This window comes from Pyrgilauda ruficollis, unplaced genomic scaffold (genome assembly GCF_017590135.1).
Source record: "Pyrgilauda ruficollis isolate IOZ18807 unplaced genomic scaffold, ASM1759013v1 scaffold5, whole genome shotgun sequence".
Classification (NCBI taxonomy): Eukaryota; Metazoa; Chordata; class Aves; order Passeriformes; family Passeridae; genus Pyrgilauda; species Pyrgilauda ruficollis.
Window position 1 is genome coordinate 15,830,057 of NW_024526599.1, and position 7,569 is coordinate 15,837,625.

Here is a 7,569-nt window from a genome sequence, read left to right on the forward strand (position 1 = left end):
AGGCTCTCCTCCGCCCCGTTTCCTCCCCGCCGCGGCTGCTGTGGCTCTGCGGCCCGGGGCCCGCCCGCAGGGTGGCGGGGGAAGGCCGGGGACGGAGGGCGCGGCAGGCCCGGCCGCCCTCAGCGGTGCCGCAGCGTCTTCGTGCGGCCGCTTGGCCCTCAGGGCGTATTGCATGTAAGCTAAAGATCTGGCAGGATTTGTTAGTGAAAGAACAAGTTCAAACGCGGCCTTTTAATTTAACGTTCAAATTAAAAAATCTGTAATATAATGACTTAGACTCTGCAGAGCGCTTGCCGGACGAGGACTTCTCTGGCTACCAAGGCAGGCACAGGGAAGAAATCTCTCAAGGGAACGCTGGTGGAAAAGTCCCAGGCTTTTGGAATATAATTGCTTGACTAGTTCGGTGGTGGGAGATGTTGAAGAAATTTGGGCATTTTAATATTCAGTCGTGGAACTTGTCATTCAGTGCCGATGCTGAAAGTTTACATGTGTTTATAGCATGGGAGGAAGGTAGTTCTGCAGACTGACAGACACTGACAGCTGTCCATTAGAGCATCATTTTGGTGGGTAGTTGCAGTTCTGTCGGTAAGAGAGTCAAGGTGGGGTCATGACTCTGTCCTTAAGAATGGTAATTCTCAAGGTTTTCAGGGTCTCTGAACAGTTCTAACCTGTTTTTGCAGAGGTACAAAGTTAGTGAAACCACTTTACACCTGTTGAGAGACAGCTGAAGAGTTTAGTGTCCGGAATTAGGCCAGCAGTATTACACAACACCAACAAACATAAACCTTATATTTAGCTACTTACCAACTGAGAAATAATTTATTTTTGTTTTTAATTTTTTTATCATCACAAGCAGAAAAACAGATTTTGGTTTATTTATGCAATCCATAATTAATACAGCATAAAATCTGTCACTGAAATCTGTCCCTTGCATACAGTTTTGGAGAATTTTATGGATCCTGTTCTAAGATTAGTGATAAAGTTGTCTCCAGATGTGTTTCTTCAGTGCTTTTCTGTTCACTAGAATTAGAACCTTTTATTGGGAGTTGCTGATGGACAAATTTGCCCTTAAAGTTTCAGGAATGGCTTTTAACAGTTACTGGTCTTGATCTTTGAGTCAGGGATATCAGCTTGTCCTTAAGCTATGCTAGCAAATCAAGCAGGAATTTTTTTTTTTTTTTTTTTTTTTTGTTTTGTTCTATATTGGGCTGTTTTGTCAAAAGTAACTTACAAAATGTTTGTTAAGTTCTAAAAAACCTTACTGTACCATGGAAGGTCTGGGGGACAGCAGAAAGCATTTTTTCCAAGGAATGCAAGAGCAAGAAGGATGAACCAGTGATGCAAGAATAATTTATCTTTTGAATTGAATAAATGTTAAATTAATTTATCAGTTCCTGATGCAAGCCCTCTAAATTGTGGAAATTTCTCAGAATATTGCATCTTCTTTGTTAATGAGGATACAAACATTGAGAACAGTGAGTTCTGCCACTGTCTGTGGCACAAATTGATGTACACATCAAGTTAGCATTACTGGGGTGATGTGTGAATCTCAGCCAGGGAGAGAGTTAATCCTGTGGTATACTATCAATTTACAAATCAAGTAAGGGTTCTAAGTAATAAAATTATAGATCTACCCTGGAAGAGAAGGTTTACTTGGAAATTTCTTCGTGGTATTTTGCTGGCTGTTTGTCCATCATGGGGTTTGTGTGCAGTGGAGACCGTTCTTAGCTTATCTGTGTTGTGATCTTCCTGGGTTCCTGAAAAGTCAGTAAGACCAGGAGGGATGACAAGAAAAACCTTCTGGAGTTGTCAACTCCTATTTGCTGTAAGTAAACAAGATGAGCTCTTTGGAAATACAACAGCTTCCTAAATAAAGAAGAGTGTTTAGTCCCAAATTTGAGACAAACAGGGAATGGGTATGGAGGTCTTGACCTGAAAACATAATGGAAGTCTTGGCTTGAAAACAATAGGATCATTGAAAAAATGTACATCTTTATCTGAAACAAGGCCAGTACATTGTTTTGTTTAGAAATAAACTACATTGTGCACTTCGTTTTCTATAAACACATCCAGATATTGACCCATGAGAGACTGTCGGTATTTCTGCAACAAGTAAATCAATGAGAAATAATGAATATTCTTTCTGGATTTGTTATGAAGTACAGGAAAATTGTCCAGTGCAGAAAGACATTCCAGGAAGTTAAACACTGCACAAAATCACAGAAGACAACAGTGGGACTGTTACTTAATTGTCTGAAAATGAAGAATTGGTTTAGCCACTTTTAGTTTATTTCCGTTTTAGCAGCCAGTGATGATTTATGTAGCTGTCCTTCCTTCTCTCATGAGCTCTTTCCCATAGTTATCTGTTGTTAACATAAGGACTCATCTAATTTGCAGCTCCATTACAACATGCTTCTTATTGAAAACCACCCAAAAATATTTAAAAGAGATGTGGAGGGAGAAGAAACTGAAAACCAAGAACAGGAGTAGATGAAAAATGGAGCAACATTGTGCATCAGGAAATTGCCAGATATTTCCAGTAAGTGAACAAAATTCAGGAAGTATTGACAAGTAAAATGAGGAAAAGCATAGTAAGGATTCTGAAATACATGATTTGTTTAGTGGCATGCAGTTATCTGAGTAAAGACAGGGTAATTAGTGATGAGATTGTATTACTAATTTTGAGGAATAATATGATGCCTGGGGGGAAAAACCCAACCCCCTAAAAGCCCATTTCTAAAGGGTATCAAAGTTATATAGCAGATTTAAAGTGTAAAGAATTTTTGTAAGATTTTCAGGCTGTTGAGCAAGCTTGGAAGAGATTATACACACTGTAATTCAGCCTCAGATTTTAATGGTGAACAGAGAGTAAAAAATGGAGGAAAAGTTGAGAAGAATAAGCCTAAAGTTCACTTCAAAGATGGTCTTCTGGAATTTCCTAGACTTCATAAATTAAGTTTATCAGTAATTTATTAGAAAAAAGGAAGAAAAAAAAATCTTCTGGAATGTGCAGGAGCAAATCAAAGTTAAAATTATAGGGGGAATATGATAAAATGCCTGTAAGGAAGAGTAAAGAAAAAATTGTAGTCACCAGTTGGTATGGACGAGAGCAAAAAACACCATAACAAGGCCAGCTAGCAGGGACAGTAAAATCTGTGAAGAGATGATGTCCAGCACCTTGTGTGATGAAGAGTATTTTGAGAGTAACTTCCAAGGACTCCCATTTGCTTTTGTCTCTTCTGACTTGGGGCATGCAGGCTCTTCAGAAGTCTTGCCAGACCAGGACTTCTCTGGCTACCAAGGCAGGAACAGGGAAGAAATCACTGCAGAGCCCTGGTGGCACAGTCCCAGGCTTTGTGTACAAGTGGTGGAGATCCCCTGTGTGCCCCAGAAGATGGTTTTGACATCAGTTTCTGAATGAGACCACAAAGATGCTATTGTGCTCATGTGGTAACCAGAGTGACCCTCTCATCTCGTTCCCCACTGCTTGCCTTAAGAGCTGTGGGCAGCTGACTGGATCACTTTTAAGCTGGAAATTGCTGCAGCAGGTTAGTATGAAAGCTAACACTAAAGGTTTTGGTGAAAAAAAAAGTTATGGAAAGAAAGTTAGTAATTGCTAGTTTACTTAGGAGAAAATAATTTCTGTTTTGTGGGTTAGTGAATTGGATGTGGAGGTAAAACCTGATCTTGAAAAGATGACAAGGTAAATAACCTGTTTTTTTCTTTTTCTTTTTTAGAAGAATAGACCTCAGGTAGAATATATAAACTGTAGAACAAATTCTGGAAAGGGAGAAAGATCAGTTTCAAAATGTCTTTTTTGGGGAGATAAGTCTACAATTAAGTCTTTATCTTACTTTTTAAAAGGTAGCCATTTTAAGGTGGAGGAGATTCTCTGAAGATGAAGGTGAATTGTTTATTTTTCAAAGATATGAGGAGAACCTTCCTTCCTTCCTTCCTTCCCTTTTTATTTTTATAAGCAGGTATGATTAGATGTAAAGCTTTAGGAAAATGTCTGGCATTGCTCTTTCAACATGAAGGTTCAAGAAGTGCCAAGGATGACTCCTATTTTCCTTAACTGGTGTTTGACATTGACTGTCTGTTCCCTAAAGAAAACTTTCCCAGAAAAAGTCAGCAACAGTTATTTGCTAACTGGTTTTAATAAAAAAAAGGAAAAAGAAAGAAAAGAGGAGAGACATATTCAGAAGCAGTCCATTGTTCTCATACCTTACAGTATCAGATGGCAATCTGTCTTGAGAGTGCATGACTCAGGTCTTTATAGCCTCATGAATCTTCTTAAAGAAATACAGGCTAAATATGAACAGTTAATGAAATTTGTCTGTGTCCCTCATTATGATAGAAATGTTAGAATCAGCTACAGGCACAGCTGCCACTTGTTGATTATTGAGATGATCAGTAGACATATTCCACCAACCTTTGAACAGGTGCAAGCTTGACAGGTTTATTGAAACATGATAGGAGTGAATATACAAGTGTGTGAGGCATTGGGATCTGACTGGCTGATCATAGAGACGAAATCCATTGAATACTTGGAAATGTCAGTTTGATTCTCTAGCTTGAGAGGCAGTGTATGAGTCAGAGCTGTTGATGGAAATTGACCTCTCCAGCAATGTCTGAAGTATCAAGGGCCAAGTAATTTAAGGGATACATTCAAAACAGGATTCTGGTATCACCACTGTTGGCAAACTTGCACACTTTCAAATAGGAATGTGTATGAGTGTAAATATTCATACTGTTCTGCTCTACTAATTATTTTGTAACATGTATCCAGCATCCTCTGTTATTGGTAAATTAAATATAAAATTAGACACAACATTTTTGTCTGACCTTGGAATTTTGGGAAAAAAGAGATTGTCCTACTTTTCTGTATTATGTCTTGTATTGTGTTGAGAACATGAATTTGAGCCTTTTCAGCATTCAGGAGGAGGAGGCTTTGTTTCCAGGAAATTTAATTGCCATGAAAAGCCTTTTGGCAAACAGCAGTGAGATCTAGTGCAACACTGTGTTCTGAATGCCTCAAAGGTTTTGCCTTTTTTTCCTTACATGCTACAATAGACCCATGATTGATTTGACAGCTTATTTTTTTCTCAGATGTTACCAGTGTAAAGCACATTTTACTCAGTCCTTACCTCTGCCTACAGCAGGACAATAACTGCTGCAATTTTTGCTAAAATCCCCATCTGTGTTTAGGCATGCTTTTCAAAGAAAAATATCACGGGGTCATTAAAACTTCATACTTAATAAGGGGACTTACCTTGTTGGCATTTCTGTGGACATGAAAGGAAAAACAGCACTATGTGTCAGTGTGTAATTTCTGAAACATTGCACTTTCATACTTTGTCAAAGGTGAGAGTAGCTCTGGATTCAGAAAGGCCAGTTGTTAATAAGCAGTGAAGAGGAAGTATGTAGGAAAGGCCATTACCAGAGCTGGGTGGTGCATAGAGAAGAATTTCATAACAAGCCAAAATGGAAACAGTTAGATGAACAATGAGTCAGAGAACTAACAAGTACATGTTTTTAGATTTATACTACAATATTAGGATTAAGGAATCTTCTGAAGTTCCTGAGATTGTGTAGCCATACATTAATTTATACCCAAGCAGAAGTTTAAAGAACTAGTCCTGTTAATACAATGAAGGATCCTTACCTGGCTTGTCTTTTTTCCATTTCATTTTTACTTAGGGAAGAGAGAAATTTTTATGAGCCAGCCAGTTATTGGATCAGCTGATAAAAGATCTTGCTGGTGTCTTAGTGTATGACTAGTTTTCACACTCTGTGTGTTTTTTCTTTGTGCTGAGTGATTACCTGTGCATTTTTCTTACTCTGCAATTCTTAAAGCTTCTTTATTTCAACTTCAGTCCACTAGCCTTGTGTGAAAAAATGTTTATAAGTCATCATGCCATTTTTACTTCCATCCTGTAACTACCTTTTCTGCTTAGTCTGAATTTTAAACTATGGGCTACCAATTATTTTTAATTCTCAATATAGTGGCTGATAGAGTTGGACCATTTCTGCTTCTGAGTGATCTTGGAATATATGCTTTCCTTGTAGGATGAGGTAAGGTAAACAGTGGAAGAATTTAATTTTCAAACAAGTAGAGTTTTCCTTTGTCCTCCTTGTGTGTAGTTTTGAACTGGCTTGCTGAAAGAGGTGCAAGAGATCTGGAGCAGTGAACAGAAGCTCTCTGTAAACATGACCATGATTTGGAATATAGGGATATTCTTGCAGTGAAATGAAAATGAAATTGAGGGAATTTGCAAGAGTAGAATAGCAGAAAGGAATGCAATTCTTGGAAAATACTAGAAAGCCAGAATAAAAGTGTCTTAGTTTAGTGTCTCATATTTGGCAGTTTTATTCCACTCACAACTTTCTTAAATGTGCAAGATATGGGAGTAAAAATGTTAGAAGTCCAAATTGCATAAAGTAAAGCAGTGGTGAGAATTATTTGTGACACTGCCAATTATAATTGAGAAATTTTATTCAGAAATATGATTATTAAATAGCATTAATTTGTTAATAATGCATTGAATGACTCCTACACAAATGGAATAGGCAATATATGAAAAGGATATTTTGTCTGTAAGTAGAATGGAAGACTGATTGTCATTTGCTCAATCATAGATTCTGTTTGAGATTTATTCTTCCTCATAGAAAACTACCTATTCCTGTGCTTCCTGTGCACAGCCTGTGAGTACCTCATAATTGCCCTGCAAAGCTGGTGCTGGGAAACTCAGATTCTTTTTTCATTGCAAGTGATGGATATTTCTGTGCTTTGTGCCAGGGGCATAAAGTGTTGCTACTGACACCCTACAGGTTTTGCATAAAATCAGAACATTGCTCTTTATTATAATACAGAAACTTGGTTCTGGCCTAAATATGTAGAGACAATTGGCTGCATATATTTTTTTTTTTTTTTTTTTGATTGCCATTGAACATATTATCCCAGCCATATCTGCTTGGATATCTAGTCTAATTAATATTTAACTTTTTATAAACTCCTGTTTTTACAGGATAATTAAAAATGTCTCAACTCAAGAATATACTATTTTTAAAAATAATTATACAGAGAATGAGTCATCTATAAAAATCTGTTTTTGAAAAGTAACATGAAAAGAAAAATTGTAAAAACCTTGCAAGAGATTTTTGCTCTCAGAATCCTGTTGGTATTTAGGGAATATTTTGTTTTCTGAGTAAAAGTAATAGTCTTTAACTATTCTACAGCTTCTGTGTTTTGTGATTTGTCACTCTAACACAACTGTCATTTTGTCTACCCTGTATAAACCAGTATTTCCTTAAAGGTTTATTTTGGGCAACTGTCCTCTCTTGTGCCAAAGAGAGCATTTTTTTTTTCAAAGTAATGTAATATACAATATTTCAAGACTCTCCTAAAAGCTTTACTGGCCTTTGATCTTGCTCTGGTGTTCAGAGAGGGAGGATTAGGTAGAGTGCGTGTAACTACACTCGCTGAGAATGCTAAAACAAACTTTACCATATATAGAAACAAAATCCTTTGTAAATTCATTGTGTAGATAACATTTTTTTATTCAGCAT